General features: G+C 44.8%; 1 pseudogene; it reads right to left on the minus strand.

The window, feature by feature from the left end:
- Window positions 1-989: 989 nt before the first annotated feature.
- LOC140596350 (dnaJ homolog subfamily A member 1 pseudogene) lies at window positions 990-14,330 on the minus strand (annotated as a pseudogene).
- Between the last annotated feature and the right edge of the window lie 5,004 nt (window positions 14,331-19,334).

The following is a 19,334-nucleotide window of genomic DNA, read 5'->3' on the forward strand; positions in this document are numbered from 1 at the left end:
TCGTCTTGTTCAAACCGCCCGACCCCTGAATTTGTTTTTTTAATATATACTTCCCAGAATCTCTCCTTACTCCTAACTATAGTTGGCAGCTAAGTATTATCAAAGTACAAAAACCTTTTGGTTTGCTTATCTTCATCCTTCTGGCCCCCATTCCCATCTTCTGACACTTAAGCAAAAACAAAGCTATCCTGAATGTTGTCTCAGACCATGACTACTGCTGTGAATATAACAGTTTTAATCTCCTATTCACCCATGGATGAGCAAGTAAACAATTACCACTGTACGGGGATATAATGAGATATCAGAAACTTGTCCTACATACAGCCTAGGTGAGGACACATGCCATGTGGGCCATATGGAACAGGGACAACCAGGAGTTGTAAAAGGCTGGCTCTGTAGTGACAAGGATGTGGGTGTCCTCTGGTTCCCATGGAAGATGTCTTAAGTTTTGTCTAATTCTATAAGCTAGCAGGGAATGGAAACCAGACACCTAGGGATAAGCAGAAGCTGTGCCTAGTCCCTTAACAAGAAGGGTTGTCTAGCTGGGGGGCCTCCTCCACAGGAGCAGAGTCTAGTGGGGAACTTGTAAGGCCATTCAAGGCCCTCTGATCTTCCCCAGGGAACAAGACAGTTCTTAACACAGGGTCTCTATTTTAGGCCTAAGCCACTCTGGAAGAACCATGGTCTTTACCCTTATGCTTCAGACCAATTAGTACCACCTCTAAACACTTCAGAAGGCAGACTTCCTTCTACAGATTTCCTCTAATACTTCAATTCCCCAATTCCCCTCCTATCATTAATACTACCTCCAGTTTTAAGCCTCTTGCAATAATCAGGACTGCTGCTGACTTCATTCCAACCCTATCAGCCAAAGCCAGTTCATCAGGAATATATGCTAGTGGTGGGCTAGGTTCGAAGGAATCAAATAGACCATTGCAGAAATGGAAGAATTTTTTTTTCCAACATGCTCTAATCCACTCAGAATCTTGCACACTGAAGTCATCATACATACAGGGCAAAGTCAGAGCTTTTATATTTGAGTTTATTCTTCATTTAACTTTTAAAACACTACTATAGTTGAATATTAAAACAAAAACAATAGCAAGTAGTGAGCTATGATTATAGTCCTTCACTCATCCACTACTGCATATAAAATGCCAGCAGCAGTGTTATTCACCAGCCCCATTAAGAAGTCTGACACTGAACACCACCCCTAGGATGATGTTCATCATCCTCATATGCTTCCCCATTGTAATGGTGCCGTCTTTCCTGATTGGGATCAAAGTCCACAAGTTCTACCTGGTCCATTTCATCAGTCTCTTCTACTTCCTTCCTCTCAGGTAGGAGTTTTTCCAGCAAAGAAAGTTTATCAGGAGAGAGAAAGCCGTTCTCGGGGAAGTTTACCTTAAATTCGATGATTAGGCGACCCTTCTCATATGGTCTATGATAAATTGGCATGCCTTCATTTAACACACACTTGATATCCCCATGCTTGACAATCTGACCTGGATGAGAGGTGATGACGATGGTTCGGTTGTCAAGAGTAGATATTGGCTTTTGAAAGCCACACAGGGCTTCAACCAGCTGTATATCCATACACATGAAAAGATCTTCTCCTCGTCGAGTAAAAACAGCATGGTCCTTCTGATCTAAAACAATGATAATATCTCCTGGTTCAAGTCCTGGTTCTTGGTCTCCCTCACCATGGAAGCAGAGGTCAAGATTGAGGCTAAGTCTGTGATAAACAATACTTGTACTCTCAAAATAGGATGTATCCAAATCGGGTACTACTGCTATGCAGATACCAGGCTTAAATCTGCCTGCCCCCCTGCTCCCTACTAATCCTCTATTGGGGCTGATTGTTAGACTTCCAGATATTTAAAATGCTCTCCCCTCCAGTAGACTGTCCTTCCCTAAGGATATCCAGAAGCCCCCAAATTAAGGCAAGTACGGGCTACTGGAAAACTTCTAAGACCGATACTTCCCTCCTGCATGATACACAAGCGTGGATTCCCATGATAAGAATAATACAAATGGAAGGTGGTCAGTAACTCCTCTCCTCCAAAAAAAAAAAGCTACTTGTGACACCTGCTCTTGTCTAGAGGCCCAAAAATATAAATTCACTAGCTATAGTTGAGCAATTATACTTAGTTCTTAGTTGGGTAAAGAGGAATTGGAGCTAGTACAAATGCTTCTTGCTGGAACTAGAATATGGTCAAGAACAAGTCAATAGGTCAAAAACAAAAACCACCTGGCTTTCTAGAACTGACCCAGCTGTATTTTTGGACCAGTATTCAACATGAATAGCACTTAGTAACCTAGGTCCCTGGCTACTAGGTCTCTAAGAACTAACAAGCTCTGTTTCCAATAACTTTGTATTAGAGTTGGATGATGCTTTAAAGATTCTGGTTAGGATTCAACTGTACATCTGTTAAGTCAGATGATTCTACATCTTTGGCAATTAAGGAGTAGGAGTGACTTCAGTCTAACTACAGGCTACATTCCCAGGAAAGCTCTCTAATTGGAATTGCTACAATAGTTAAGATCTGGATGGTCTTATTTCTTCCGTTGACCAAGAGGCCAACAAGGGGGACAGGGATGGAAAGAAGACTTATAGTGCCGGTCTTCCTAGCAGTTCTATTGAATACCGGCAAACTTGTCACCCCACAACGATGGAATGAGGGCACTAAGATCTCTGTTGCCTACATGCAGATAAACTTCCAATGACCGAGTATCAGTAAGCAGCATGATTTTCCCCCTGAATCTTGTAGTTCTCTCCTGTTTCAATTTTTCCAGAAGATATTGAGAAATAGTCGGACAGGATGGATGGGTATTAAGCCTAAGACGAGGGCAAAAGAGCCATCGAACTTGGATCCAAGCCCAAAAATGCCTTAGGTCAAAGCATGCAGGTACTCTACACTCGCATCTGTTTGGCCACTGACTGTTGAATACTAAAGGGAGGATTGTGGGGGGAAAGTGGCTCAAATGAAGCAAATTCTGCAAGAGCTGGTAGCTGAAATGACTTAGGGTCTTGCTGCTCACCTGTAGCAAATGAGGCTATGTAAAAGGACCTCTATATCCATGGTGATACTTGAGTTCATGGAGCTGACCAGTCTGTACTGGCTAGGGAACAGATTCTTAGGAGTTTTTAGCTTGAGAAAATCCAGGATGACTGGCGATACCTACTCCATCTTTCTCCAAAACCAGCCAACCCAAATACCCAGCTTTATTTTGTGTTGTCTCAGTTTATGGTCTCAAGATTAAATTTGTACAAGAGGACTTAGCTGAACTAGTAAGATACATTAGGACATGCTGAAGTAGTATGATGGGCCGAGACCAGGGAAGGTCCGAGGTGCAGGTCCTCTGTTAGACCCAGACACCCTCAGGAATGGCCAGGCCTTGGAGTAATAGCTCCTGTTAAATTTACAAGGTTAAAGGGATAGAAATATTGGTGAAGGTCAAGACCCTTCTGCCAATAGATTTAGTCAAAATGAAAGCGAGAGGTTGTATGAAATAATAAATGATCCAGAAAGAATGTAAATTCTACTCTTGGTCTTCAATGTCCTGAGCTGTACACAGGACAGAAAAGGGAAGAGAGCAGACTTGAAGGGAGATCTCTGGGGTAGTGAGGACTTTGTGATCAGGATTTGGGTTATTGGCACAGGCACTTCCAACATGGCTTAAATGGCACCCTTGTGATGAGATGCACAGATCTTAAGTGCCTTTTCTTTCAAAGGGAAGAAGCTGTAAACCAATATCGAACTAGAACATGCATATTAACTACTCTATGTACTTAGGGCAAACGCAGCTGACGCCTGTAACAAATACATCAAAAACAAAGCAAATACCAAAATGGTAACTGTAGTGACTAAGTGGTGCAGCACTATAAAACTTCAACTTTTCAATACGCTTAAGTTTTTTCCTAATGTGGGGTAGGGGAGTAGGTAAAAACGTACCTGGAAGCCTGAAAGTCAAAAGCTGATAGCTTAACTCCTCACACATTAGCGTTTATTCACTTACAGAAAAACAAGATCTCACGGGCCATCCCATAGTTCTTTTCCAACTGATTGTATTAAGCCATACTTTGCTATCCTACTGAAAACAGGGAATTCATTTGTGTACAAGAAAACCCTAATCCTCAATCATCATAGGAACTTCTAGATAAAAGAGCCATTTGGTAAGTACTTTAAGACCTTGTGTCTCAACTCTCAGACCTATAGGCAGTTACTCCCAAACAGCACCTTACTCACATGGACATTGTAGGTTAAGTCTCAAATTAAACCTAAATTAAGACTAACCACTCCAACTGAAAATCCATCTGTAGGATTCACTTAGTTGATCTGGACTTAAGTATAACTTTGTCTTGGGAACAGATCATTTTTTCCCCCCAAACTTCTAAAGTGTTTTCTCAGAGCCTCTCAACTGATCATAATACTCTTCAGAAACTCAAAATTCCAAATTTAGTATAACATCATGAAACAGAACTATCATAGGCTCATTATGCCCAGGATGCAGAAAGTTCCTATAATTCTATGTTCTGGCTTTTTTTTTTTTCTGTAAACCTCTCAGATGTGATTATGCTGCTAATTTGTAGCAAAAAGGAAAACTTGGTATAGTGCTAAACAAAATAACTGACTCGTATATGTCCCGGTAGAATTTGGTATTGTGAAACGGTGAACTGAAAGTCCAGATTGCCGAAAGAGAAATGCTGGAGAATGCTAAAGAGACCGGAAGTAAAAAATCAGGGGTGAGTGGGCTAGTGGGGGTATGCGGCCAGGCAGGCCCTTGGGTACAGGGCCCAAAATAAGGGCTCCACCAGCATGGCTGAGGTGGTGGTCTACCATGATGCTCCTATCTTTCTAACGTTAACTGGGTCTCCTGTATCTTGGAGGCTTTTTGCCTGAGTTCTGACTAGTGTTGAAAGAAATCAGTTCACATATAAAAATAGACCCTTCATGTGTGGTTCTGGATGAACCTGGGGGTCCTGGTTTCCTCACAGCTTGGAGAAACCTCCAAGAAGTCTCCAATATGAGAAAACCTCAGAGCCAGTAGGAGACCTGAGTGTTCATCTCCATAATTCATGTTCATTCCTAAATAAATGGTGATATTTCTAGGGCTTCTGAAATGCCTGTACATCCTCCATAGTCCTGCTAGGGCTTGAGGCTGAGAAACAGAAGATCTAGGCATTCTCTGGTTCAATGAAATATTCAGGGGCTAAATATTCAACTACCCTCCCCCCCCCAAAGCCTGGCTCTTGCTCTCAGGCTAGGGTCTAAGAGGCTCCTGACACAGCCAGGATTAGACTGAGCCTAAATCTTGCACTGATTAGGCAGTGTTAGCCCCTGGGACAGGGAGGGAGAAGGAACATGTGAATGGCCAGTCTGGCTGCAGGAACACCATTCCTGAGGCTCTATGTCCACATGAAGCACCTCTACCTATGGTTACCAAAACCCAAGTGCCTCATCCTGGCAAGGAAGCCCGCCACATGGTTATGAAGCACCAAACATCATAAAAACTGGGCTCCTCCCAGGAGTTCGAATTCTCCGTGGTGGAGCAGGCCCCAGGATCCTTAATTCCTACTCCTGGGAATCCTCTGGCCTTGATGTGCAGCTGAGCTCAAAGGCAGCATCTCCTGTAGAAGTTGCAGCAGGCTTTCCTGGAGCATAGTACTGAATCTCACCTGTCCCAGATTCCTTGGGTGGGACCATCTTGGCTTCCTTGGTGGTGCCTTCACAGCCGAGAAACTGGGCCACTCTTCTCATAAGAGTTATCAGGTTTCTATGGTATGGTCCAGGAGAAGATAAAGCAGGGGAACCAGAACTGGTCTCTACCAAAAACAGCTAGCCGTCTAAACATGTGGCTCTAGGAGCCAGGATAGTTCACATAGGACCGGATAGTGAAGCTGCTTGATCTAAAGGGGCTTAAATTAAGATGGAATGAAGGAGCTTGTCAACGTGGAGTCCCTTTCTTGGAATATACTCTAAGACCTCCAGGACAGTAGAAACTCACCAGGCAGAACCTTACTCCACAAATTTCCTAGAGGTTCTAAATGAAATACTGGAGTTACCTTGGCAGCACAGAAAGGGGCGATGGGGCCCAGTGAAGTGGGCATGCTGGGGAGAATCTATTACAGGAGTCCAGAAATTGAATGGGAGATCCTGCACTTGTGAAGGCTATTGGGGACCCACTAGTGAGTGGGACATGGCAACCCTAAGTTCACTTCCTACAGGACTAGGTTAAAGGCAGGGGAAGTGTTCATGGAATTTGGCTCCCTAATTAGCAATGGGGATTATTCCACACCCTTATAGTGACCCAAGCAAAGTGGTCAGAGCAGTTGACTATTGTAGTCAAGGAACCATGACTTTCAAAGAACTGTAGAAATGATTGAGAACATGTCCGATATTAAGCAGCACGTTTGGCTGAATATTAGGATCAAAAGATTAAAGGGTAAGGGACATAATACTCAAGCCTAACTCCTGAGCCTGATCACCATATGCATTCAGTTTTCCAAGACTGTCTAAACTTGTTCTGTCCATACTACAGAAGGACTGTCAACATAATTGTTTTTTTTTCCCTTCAGGATGCCCAGCCAGTTCAGTGTCATGTTGACCATGCGGAGTAAGAAGAGGCTAGTATATAGGAGGCCTTGGTAAAACACATGTATCTCAGAGGGTAGGAGACAAACTCCAATTCTTCTGGAAATAAGTTCCCAAAATCTTGTAGAATTCAAGAGCTTAAGGTACACTGGGGCATCCCTTTGTAGGAAAAGAAATTGTGGCATCTTGCATCTACAACTGCAAAGAATCCCAGTGCCTGACAGGTGCCATGAGGGTTCTAGAGGCTATACTCTAGATCTAGGCATGTACTGTTCTAACCCACATACTCAATGACCTGGAAGAAGCTGTCAGCTTTGTTTGCGGTTGAGAGCTGAAAAGGGCTCTACAACACGTCCAGGCTGTGGAGCAAATGGCCTTGACATGAAACTTGAGCTGCATAATCCAGCAAACCTCAGGGCTGGTAGAGAGCTCGATGAGGAAAAAGGTGCACAGTGGCACTCATAGCACACCGTCCAGAGAAAATCAGATTGTGGGTTCCCAAGATCCTACCTAAAGGTATGCCATGTGCATATAGCCCCACAGAGAATGGTCCTAATGAAGCAAAACATTAGCCTGCTGTTTAAGCAGTTGAAGCAATAGTTTAGCAATGATCTGTGAGGATGGGTGCCATCCTTGAGGATTGAGAACCCTGAACAGAACTCTTCTGTGGTGGTCTATCCCAATAAAGAGAACATGGGTCTAGAAACCAAAGTGTAGAAGTAGGTGTGGTGATAATACTACCATTGCCACTGACCCATGGGGGACTTTGTGTTTACTATCTCAAACTTGGCTCTGCAGGGTTAGAGGCCTAGTTCCAAGAGAAGAGCTTGGGGGAAAGGATAGGAGGGAGGGCTCATTCTTGCCAGGGGACACAGCAAGGGTCCCATTGAATCCTAGGATATGACTGCAGCCCAGACAACTTGGATTCCTGGTATCCAGGACCCACAGGCAGGAAAAGTCATGACTGCAGCAGGGGTGGCTGACTCTGGCTGATCAGGTGAAGGTGTGGAGCTGCCAGTATACGAGGAGGGCAATGGGCAAAGTATGGTAGCCCAGTGATCTACTTGGACAACTGTATTCCCTTTCCCAGGTGTGACTATGAATGGACAAGTTTTGCAACCCAACCTGAGAAGAAGAAGTCTACTGGGGACTCCTCCTCAGGAATGAGGATTAATTCTCCCCTAAACCAGTGAGGGTAGCAAAGGTGGTGACTGAGGGTCAGGGGAATCTTTGGAGATGGGAGAAGACAAGGTCCTGGGACCAAATGCAGTGACACTGGCTATGCATCATATTGCTAGCCCTTTCCTCCCTTTCCTGAGCTCAGGAAGAAGGGGCCTACCAGGGCCTAGGAAGAGCTGTTCCCCCAAAACTCAGACCAAAGAGGTGTCACTCTGCCCTCTGCTTGATAGGTTTCAGACAATGGCCAACGTGACTCCAATTCCTGACCGTCCGCAAGTTCTCCAGAAATGCTCCTTTCTTCCTTGGAAGGGCATTGATCCACTCTAAGAAATCTGGAAGCTCAGGGCAGCCCGGGTGGCTCAGCGGTTTAGCGACGCCTTCAGCCCAGGGCCTGATCATGGAGACCTGGAATCGAGTCCCACCTCAGGCTCCCTGCATGGAGCCTGCTTCTCCCTTTCCCTCTGTATCTCTCTCTCATTAATAAATATTAAAAAAAAAAAAACCTGGAGGCTCTAACTCCCCTCACAGCAAGGGGTCTATCCCCCGCCTGATCACAGAAAACATGCCAACCTGCTCACAAATGGAGTCTTAACACAGTATTTAGTAGGATGTAGGCCAATGTTTCTTGGAGAGGCTCAGAGGTGCTTGCGCTGAAAGATGATTCAGTGGCCTTGGAAATGAAGTAGATTGGAATTTTGAAGGATTGTATACTCAAAGCAAAAGTCAAATAGGTCAGCTTACCAGACTTAGAGTTGCTTTTCTCAGACATCCCAGAACTTGAAAAGCTGTTTTCCTGTGGCATCTGTGCATCTGATCACAGGCACAGCCATAATAGGAATCAATTATGGAAGCTACCAGTAAGTAGACTTGTAAGTAGACTTGTTCTTTCTCAGGACCGTAGTCCAAGGAAAACCTCCTAAATCCTTTCTTACCTGAATTTTTACTGGTATTAAACATGAGCCCAAAGAAAATAGCACATGCCTCAATATGGGTAGCCCTTACAATGGGAGAGGAATGTCCCCTCTGATCATTAGACACTTCGTGGGAGCAGGTGTTCAAGAACTCCCCTGCCTCTAGTGGAGGGTGGAATTTCCCGACACTTGCATTGCCAGATCTCCTTGTCCTAAAATAATCCATATATCAAGATCATTGGGAACAAGTGATTCTCAGGGTCCAAGCCCTTCAGAGAGAAAAGGACCAGTGGAAGTTAATACTAGGATGTTGGCAGGAGGCTTCTTGAAGGAAATTAAAATGGAGACTTGACATTGTACATCCTATGTGTCAAATACACAACAGCATGTACTTAGGTCATAGAGGGTCTTCACTACCCTAAAAATGCTATTCCACCAAGAGTAGACCCCTGAAGTAAACTATGAACTCTTAATGAACCTAAAACATCCCCAGATATTACAATATTGTAAATAAGATATTACAACTTTATTGGATGTGGATATTACAGCCCTATTGGAGGATGCTGATAATGGAGGTACCTATGCACCTGTGGGGCAGGAGGTATATGGAAAAATCTCTACCTTCCTCTGTTTTGTTCTAGGTCTTGAAATCCCACATTCCTCTTTGGATCCAGGGCCCTGTCTCACTCCCACTACCTCTGACTGGGGCATCTCTCCTTGCAGTTCAAGTCTCCACATGGCATCTTTCATGACCACCCCCTAAGTTCTCCAGAATCCCATGCCAGGGAGTGTCAAGTCTTCCAAAGCTAGACCCATGTCTGTGAGTGTACTGCCAGCACATCAGTTGCTCACTTTAGGAAGCAGGGTTAACTCCCTTTCGAAAAGAAAGCTGTTTCATGGGCAATTCCCAGTGTGAACACTTCTACTTTAATGGAACAGCTTATTCTAAGGATACAGAGTGTGTTGGTGATAATCTTGTACACACTTCAGAATTTTTTTTGGCCCTCAAGTGCCAAGCTGGCCTGTTAAGTTCCTCCCACCCCCCCACCCCCAAGCTGGCCAGTTGAAGGTTGACCTACTTTCACAGCTAGTTGAAACCCTATGACATGTGGTGTAGTATTTGGGTTCTCCTTTTTTCCTTTTTTTTTTTTTTTTAAGATTTTATTTGGGCAGCCCCTGTGGCTCGGCCATTTAGTGCCACCTTTGGCCCGAGGTGGAATCCTGGAGACCCAGGATCGAGTCCCGCATCAGGTTCCCTACATGGAGCCTACTTCTCCCTCTGCCTGTATCTCTCTCATGAATAAAATATTTTTTAATATTTCTATTCACGAGAGAAAGGCAGAGACACAGGCGGAACAGGTCTCTGTTCAATGGACTAAAAGTATAATCTTTGTAACACTTCTGGTCCCAGTGAACAGACCTGCTAAGCATCACCTAGGTCAGCTTGTAGTTCCTGACCAGATAGCCAGAGGAGTGTATGGCCTCCCATCACTTCATTTCCTCCTCCACTTCCTCCCCCTAGCAGGGCCCAGTCACAGTACAGATCTGGCCACTTCAACCAAATGGGGGACTTCCAGGGCACGGCCACTGGAGGTCCAGTGTGGGGTAGAGCTGCAAAATCACTGGCAAGGGCTGCCTATGAAGAATACACCGTCCAATCAAATGGTGGGATGACTCCTGAAATCACTGACCACTGGAGCCTGTCAGACAAGTATTCCCCTTTAAGGTAAACCTTAAGGATGCAAGGCCTATACTTCATAGCTGCCCTAGCCCTCACCTGTCCTACTGAAGTCCACCTCACATGTGTAGAGGAACAGCTTCCCAGTCCCTAGTGGGCAAACTTAGAAGTGGGAGACTGGAAGAAAGAACTAGTGCCCATCACTGCAGGCAGTCTCCGGGGGCTACTGGCACTCACTTTTACTCCTCCACTATCCATCCTAAATTCTCTTTACCAACCCACACCTTCCCTGGTCTCAGTGACTAACTTGATGATATGACTCAAACTCTCATTCCTGAGGGGTCTGAGTGCCTGATACTCCTCCCTTCTCAGGCTGGTGTTGCTGTACTAGTCATTCTTTCACTCAAGTGGGACAACATGTCCAAGAGGACTACTCCATGCCCTAGATCCCCTCCTGCTGCCTGATATCAAAGAAGCCCTATTGCATTTTGATGATCAGGGCCAATGCTCCTACCAGAATAGTGGCCCTTTTTGTCTGCTGGTTTCGGACACAAGGAACCCAAGATCCCCAGTAACAGTTAAGATTGGAAGGTCAACAGGATCCTATGGCAAGAGTGTGCTATTCTTGAACAGAATCTATTATAGAAGAAGCAAGAGTTGCAGGGACAGGAAGCACGAAGTCCCCAGCGAGTCAGTTATGGCAAAGGGGGGAGGTGCTCTGCTATTTCAACCTCTTGGTTTCTATACCCATGTGTCCCTTCCCCTAGGGACCTAGCCCCTTAGAGACCTCTGTTTGCATGCATCCAGGAGGATACCTGTCCTTGCAGAGGGTTGCCTCTGAGCTAGTGCTATAGCTATGTCTTCAGGAAGCTGTTCCAATGCTCTATCAGACCAGCACCCCCTGAAAGGCCTAGCATAAGCTTCAGCCACTAGATTCCAGGATTGTCTCCTCAGCATCTTCCACCAGAGAGGAAACCTTAGAGCCAACCCCCCAAGGTAGCTCACAATATCTCAATATTGTGCATAAGATAGTGACCCTTTTTCTAAGGAACCATTCTGCCAGGCCGTGGTCCCTTCTAACTTTTGTTAACTGTGTCCAGTGTCCTAGGGCTGAGTTATAAATGGATTCCAGAAAGGCCATGGCACAGCTTCTTGGACTGGAGAACCTGAAGACTGCTAGAAAGTGGTAGAGCTCTATCATTGGTGGTCCTGAATCCCACCGTCTCTCCTGGTATCAGGGTCTCTGACATGTCACCATGTTGTCACCAGAACTCCTTGTTTGGCCTCTGTTAGCCTGAACCCGAGGTCTTGCCACATATACCCTCACCTCTGCCCCCACCACATGCTCCAATCTGTGTTTGGTGGCTCTTAAGCAAGAGGTACTTTTCCCCCATGTCCTGTGACAAAAATCCCAAAGGTTCACAGCTAGCTCCTTGCTCAGCTGCAGACCTACTCTGCAAATATATCCAAGTGAGTATGACCTTGGCCAACTTTGGGTATCCTTCAAGGACAAAATGTCCTTGTCTGTCCTTGACCCTTGATTTGATTTTTTTTATAAAAATAGTGACACATCTTCCCATTGCCAAGTAACATCGAGGGATGGGAAAGCACAAGTTTTTAGAGCTTTGAATGAAAGACCTTTGTACTGCAGGCCAAAGGAAATTATCTTAGATCCCAAAGGGTGTTGTGTTCCCAGGCTGTTTTTTTTTTTTTTTTTTTTTTTTTTTTTTTTTTTTTTTTTTTTTTTTTTTTACATGATGTCCCCAGTGGATTCTGATTTGGACGGATCCAATTGTTATGTTGATGGGCATCTGATTTGGGAACAGTAGGAGAGGGGCCTGATGGTGTCATCAGCTCTGAAAGTCCTTGGTCTTGTAATCACAAGATGGTTCTAGGAGGCTAGAAGTAGCTCCTCTACTTCCAACTAAGCCTGGGCGAGAGATTCCTTCATAGGATATAGCAATACTAACCTGGTTGATAGTAAGGAGGTCATGAGGGAAAGGCTACCAGGCCACACTGGTGACTAAAGCTGCCATGGATAGGGGCAAGTTCATGTGCATGAAGAATTAAAAGCCCAGGAGTACTGGTTCCAGGATGAGAAGGACTATCCTGGGAATGGTTCTGATAGCTTCCCAAACTGACTTCTCTACCAGTGCGTCTTGGCCACAGCCTCTAACTGCTGCTTGAACTTATAGACCATATCCCCCTCCAAATCAAATGGTGCAAAGGGCCCTATCTCAAATGAAGTAAACCATCTGGTGGAACAAATGCTTCTAGGTCTTGAAGTAATGGAAAAATGCTGCCAAGGATGAAACCTGATGGGGCTCTTCTGAGAGCTGCTCCCTGCACAGGGGCAGTATCCTTAACTGATGCTCCTCTGCAGTCCTCACCAGCACTAGAGCTCTGGGATTGCTTGAAGTACCTTGAATCTGACCACTGCTGTGAGGGTGAAGTAGAGGGGCAACCTGTCTGGAGGGGAAAGGTTCCCCCACACACATTTGAAACTGGACACTTAGGCTCCTGAGGTACAGGCTTGACCCAGTTGTGCTGTGAGGCCCCCCTCTCCCTTTTCTGCCTTACATAACCAGTAAGAAGGGGACCCCAGGATGTTTCTGACCCTTTGTGAGCCTGGCCCGCTCTTCTAGAGGCCCTGGATTTGACACTAACCATGTTTGATAGGAGTTGAAGAAAATGATTCAGTCTTTTGTGACTAATGGTTTTTCTTCAAACCATCCCACCTGCTTTCAGTTTCTGATGGGTTCCTTTGTGCTGATGGAGATGTAGGAGAGGAGCTTATCCTTTGTAACAAAAGACTAAGTGATCTCTCATTTACTCAAAATCAATGTTTTCTTAATGTGTCTGAAGTTTCTGATGCAACTGTATATTATAGGCTATAACTCCTATTTCCAGTATACAATGCTACTAATAAAAACAGAACCTGAATATATTAAGATGTTCCCAGTGCTCAGTGCTCCATGAGCTACCAGAATATGGACCAGTCTGGAAGCACGGAGTGCCCAGCCAAAGGATAGATCTTGCTTCCTACTGCATCATTGGCACTTCACTTCACCCCTTGTCATCTCCCCAGTTCCCAACAAAGCTTGAGGGGCAGGAAGGCAAAGCTTGAGGATGTCTCCTCCTACCTCAAAACCCTCTCAGTTCAAATTCCTCCCCTCTCAGGAGGAAGAGAGCAGACCTTAAGAGGTGTGACTTCCCAGGAACATGGAGAAAGGCTTTCAGACTTTATTGGGCCCTAGAGAAGTGGAACTGTACGTTTTGAGATCCTCTGTAGGAAGTTAGGCTGGGCATCTTTACCTAGCATGCCATGACTTCCTTCCCAATCATGTAAGGGGTGGGGGGGGAAATGTCACAGGACTCCAGGGTTGGGCTGTGGAGTGAGGTGGTCCAGCTTCCAGTATAACTGAGAGGGAGCCACAGTGAATAGCTAGTTGGGGCCCAGTCTAGTGGTGGTTCAGAAAGCCGGAAGACCTAGATGAGACTCCACACCTGTTCTCAGGGCTCCGCTGGGAGTATTATTGGAAACAATTGGTTTCTTGACTGCTAAGAAACCTAATTCAAGACCAGGTACTGGGGAGGAATCCTTGGCTTGGGACTATAACAATGGTGTAATTCGGTGTGTTGGCTCCAGGCTTAGCACTGTGGGTCAAGCCCACATTGAGTTTCTTTGCTGAGGTTGGTTGGGTGCATGGCTGAATTTTCATGCAGCCCCAGCCAGGTCTCTTAATATCCATCACCTGTAGGACAGAGCCCAGGCAGGCTTGCTTTTTAAAACTAGAAGGCACATTGAATTCTATGTCGAATACAGCATTCCAGAAAAGTCTTTCGGGGGCTATCCCCTCACCAATGCTTCTGGATGTTTTTAGAATATAGACTCTCCTGGTCTTTCACCTTAATGTTCTTGTCAGTTTTCTTGACAACCCCTGGGTTGGAACTTCTGTTCCTCATGGCTCTAGGTGAGTCTTTTGACTCCTCTTAAATCCGGAGGCCAGAGCACCACAGGACTTCAAGGAGAACCTTCTGTGGGTTGTGGAATATCCAAGTTCCTACCAGGTCATCGTGGACTTCTCCACGAAGGGCTGAGGTGCCACTTGTTTTCCTGTACTTCAAGTTTGAGTCTGATCCTCCTGCTTCTTCCTTGCCCGGGTTCTGCTCTCCTTTAGATACACTCCCCTGATCTGTACCCTCACCCTCTGTGCTGCTGCTTCATCTCCTTTGCTGGCTCCTTTTTCTACCATGTTCTCCTTAACAGTTCTGTTCCATGGGACTCTAAACTGTTTATCCTGAGAATTCTCTCCAGGATGACAAACGAAAGCCCCGGTGACCTAATACCTCTAGATCTCTTTTCCACCTTGCAAATGACCAGCCTGAACAGAGCTTCAGACCCAGGTATATTCATCTACCTGTTTCATGATCTCTCCCATCACAAAATGGATCTTGTGTGCATTCTCTCCAAACCTATCTTCCCTTTCTGATAGCATTCTGCACCTAGATGGCCAGGTCGGAACCACTCTGCTGGATTCGTCTCTCTACCTAGCCATGCACCTAAATCTAATCCGAGTCTGGATTCTAATCCTCTAGAGTTTGGATTTAAGCAACAGGTGAAAGATTGGTTTGAATTAGTCTTCATCTCTTTCTCCCTGTTCACTACAGCAGCATTCTAACTTAATCCTCCTTTTTAAGCTTACCTCCTTCCAACACTTAATTCTACATAGTCTTACCTATATTCCACTTAATTGCCTTATATTTGTCATGTTTCTAATGTTGAGCAACAATACAGGGCAGGGCACAAAAGCAAGGGCTGTTTTCTTAGGAAACTGGTCCTCCAAGCTCTCTGGCTGTCTCCCTAACAGCTCTCCTGCCCTTACTGCTGCTACTTGCTCATCCTAAGGGGATGACAGGCAGGGCTGCTGGAATGCGAGCCTCTCAGGGGATCCGGAGACTAAATAAGGGGCCTGCCAGAGCTTTGCCCCTTTGAAGAGCCTTATTTTCTTCTGGAAGCTTCCTATGTCCTTCAGAAAGGGATCTTGAGAATGGAGTATCTCCAATTCAGGAAGCCAGGGAGAGAATTGGGTTACAGATTAAAAAAGATAGGGCAAGGAAGAGCAGCAGCAGAGGGACAGAGGGATTTGACCTCACCATGGAAACCAGTGCCTGGTAGGGAGCTTGGGGAAGCAGTGGAGGGCTGCTAAATACTGGAGGGGTGGAGCCTTGTGCACATGTGGGAGAGCCAAGCAGTGAAACTCTTCATACTCCTTGTTGAACTCCCTAATTTCTACTTTAACCTGGCAATTGTTAGACAGCCGAGCCTTGTGTAGTTCTCCATTGATTATGAGCAGTCCTGTGGATCCCTAAATGGGGAAATACAGTATGGTCTTTAATTAGCAACTCTATTTCCTCCTCAAAGTGAGGGGAAAATAGCTGCCCTTGCAGTGCCCATAGAGAGCCAGGCTCTGTCCTAGAATGTTAAATCAATAGTTCTTGTGGTCTCTGAGGATTAAACGGTGATGGGTAGAGATGCTCTCTTCATTAACTAGTAGAGCTCTATGTAAAGCTTCAGTGTATCACTTGATTCAAATAAACCCATATTGGACAGATTTTTCCAGGGACTGAAAAAGGCAAGATGCTTCCAGTAAAACAAAGTATAAAATTCCTGATGCTGGTTCTTAGCTGTAACTGAATAAACATGAAGCTTGTCTCTAGATCCCTCTAGAGAGATCTCATTAACTATGCGTGGGATGCAAGAGGTGGATGGAGCCTCCAGTATAACCTAAGAGACCGTCAGTAGCTCCTGCTGATCCCAGGAAACCTGCAAGTAAACTTCATAAATATGTTCATAAAGCACTGTCTTAGTACTGAAGTCTAGTACCCAATCTCTACTATAGACAGTATTTGCTTATGCAACTTAAGTAAACATCAGCTCACTAAGACTCAATCTTACAAATGGAATTCTGGTTAGTCCATCTTTTTTTCTTAAGATGTTTCAGTAGGATTCATGGTGATGGGAGTACTGTGGTCCTAGACAACTTGTGTATGAGGAGGTAATGTAGAAGATCTCTCTACTCAAAAGTATACAGAAGCCATCCTCCCACTTCAGGCGGAGTAAATGGGCTTGGTGCTTGACTTGCTCAAAGCAACACAACTAGTTACTGGTGCAGAAGGAATGGGGTATGCAGCCTCCCAATTAGGCTGAAGGCCTTTACTACCTGATGCTGGGGATCAAGAATTGAACTGTGCCTTAGATTTACCACAGACCTGGTACATTTGGGCTAACCTCCCAGATTGTGATGCTAGGTTTCCTGCACCTGTATACAAGGATGACCTCCTGGGGTTTTATCAAGTCTCTTCCATGGATGATAGAGTAGATATGGAGGATACTAAGTGAAAGCTAATAATGTGATGGGCATCCTGCTGGAATGCTAACTGAACTCGTGGGAAATGCCACTAACTAGACTTGCTGTGTTCAGGTTCTCTGGGGAAACGAGATAAATCAGATAAAAAGCTGGATCATGCAATTGTGTGGAGGTGGACAAGTCCCAAAATCTGCAGGGTGACTTGGTAAGCTATATACCCATGAGAGCTAATCATGTGGTTCCCATCCATAAGGCCATGAGGCTCAAGATCCAAGAAGAGCCAATGTTCCAGTCAGTCCAAAACCAGAAAAACTGACATCCGTGTGAAGGCAAGGCAGGAAGAATTATCTCCCGGAGAGGGTCAGTCTTTTATACTCAGGTCTTTAACAGCCCTCTTTAGTGTGAATGGCCCTCATCCACTCTGCTTTACTTATTCCACCAATTTGTGTTAATCTCCAGAAATGCTTACAGTTACCCCCCAGAATACTTGACCAAATATCTAGGCACCCAGTGACCCAAATAAGTGAACATAGGTAGCCATCACCCATGCCAAGTCTAAATACTCTAGATGAGGCCTTGTGTTCCTAGTTAAAATTGAACTACAGCAGTAGAAAATGGCCTGTAAGGAAAAATCTTAGAGATGATCCACTTAGGTAAGAGGATACTATCATATATACTAAAGCCCTCTCTCATGGAGTAGAAAATGCTATGGTCTAACACCTTGCCTGTAGCTTGATTGGAGGACATTCTTAAAACTCCTTTTTTGATGGTCACAGCCTGGGTCCTGTTCTGGTTTCATGGTCTTTGCAACTAGCACTTTAGAATTCAGTGTCCATAAGGGTGATATCAGGAGATGTTTGCCAAACTGGTGGTTCTCAAACAATAGTATACGACCCTCTGCCTGTATGCCACAGTCTCCCTCCTACTCCATAAGATGGGTTAATGTGACTCTTGAATAAGACAACCATATTTAAAGGCTTTAGCATCCTTATTCTGAAATGTTGAAGAGGTGGTACTATTAGTCTTATCAAAAAAGTCTATAACCCAGTGTCCTCCCAAATTAAAAACATTTTGGCTTTGAAACCTGTCTCAGGCCACTTAAGAATATATAGGTCTCTAGGAATTTTCCAGTAACATCCAGGCTTTTCTGTGAGGTCAGTCTAGTATAATATGCCATTTTATAGGGTTGGTGGTGCTAATGGACTCCTAAGGTTGTTTTCAGGGTGAATGAGTAGACCAATACATTTTGGGGAGAGACCAAGCTTGGCCCTAAGGGTAGTTTCTGCCACTATGATAGATGGCACTGAATACCTTTGCTTATAAAATGCAGCATTGGGAAGAACAAAAACAATACAAGGATCAGTGCTAGGAACAGTAAAAATTGTTTTCTATAGGAGCTTTAGTCTGATTGTCACATGACCTTTAAGAATGAGCACACTAATGTAAGACCACGACAACTGACTTTCTGATCACTTAAGCATCTAATCCAAGAATGAGCCATTGGGCTTCAAACATGAATGATCGTGTCTAGAGTTTACTTCCTATAGGGAATAGCTTATACCAGCCCCTCAAGTAGGTGAGGGGGACTGGGTATGTATGTGCTGAAACAAAGGCAAACACTGGAGGCCTTCAGCTGAAGCTTTCAACACTACCTTCCCTGGCCATCAGCTTAGCTGTGTGGCTGTTACCAAAAGCAACACTGCTTGATGCCCTGTTTTAGATCTTTTCTCTTTCGGGTAAGTGAGGAGCCTTCTGAAAGCAGTGTTTTTGCCACAAGCTGGTGAAAAGATACCCTGTCCCTCTTTACCGTCATGCGGAGTCTAGCATTCCCCTTCCCCTGGGAAGTTCTAATATTTCTGGTTGTCTACACAATGGACTTCTTGGATCAATTAACCAAATGGCTAATGAATCTACCTACCAAGGCACTAAGTGTAAGGGATGCATCTGTGAACAAGATGGACAAGGCTTCTGCTCTAGTGTGAAGGGAAGCCTAAGAGGGCAACATGACTTAATGGGGTTGGGAGGAGTAGGCTTTGGTTAGCTGTAACACCTTTCCCCTCAAAATCTTCCCTTTGCCTCTATACAAGTTGTATAAACTCAATAAATCTTAGCTGGGGTAGACCCCTTCCACTCCAAGTCTGCTGCTTCTACAGTAATGAGTGATGCCATTCTAATTCACTTGCAATCAAACCTGAGCTCTGGCAACACTCTTGAGCAGAAGCAATTTTCCTTTGGCTTTTCCTACCTAGTTCTCCACATGTGACACTTGAAGAAAGGTTTTGCCTTAAAGATGAGACATTAGTTCTATCAATAGCCAGCATCAAATATTTTACTGTATTTCAGCAAAACTTTTTATTCCATGGTCTCTACTGGATTCCCCCCTAATCAGGCTCTAAGATAGAAGACTTTGAGACAAGGGCTTTGAGTGGGAAGAAATGCTGGCAAAGAAATTGGGGAGGTGATCTAGAAAGATGTGACAGCAAGCAGGACGCGGAGGTTCCTCATAAACCAGTTGCTATGCGGATAAATGAGACTAATCCTCCAGAAAAGTTTTAGGAATTAGTATAAAACAGACTTCAGAATTATCCTGGACTGAGAA

The sequence above is a fragment of the Vulpes vulpes genome, unplaced genomic scaffold, assembly GCF_048418805.1.
Source record: "Vulpes vulpes isolate BD-2025 unplaced genomic scaffold, VulVul3 Bu000000627, whole genome shotgun sequence".
NCBI classification, from domain to species: domain Eukaryota; kingdom Metazoa; phylum Chordata; class Mammalia; order Carnivora; family Canidae; genus Vulpes; species Vulpes vulpes.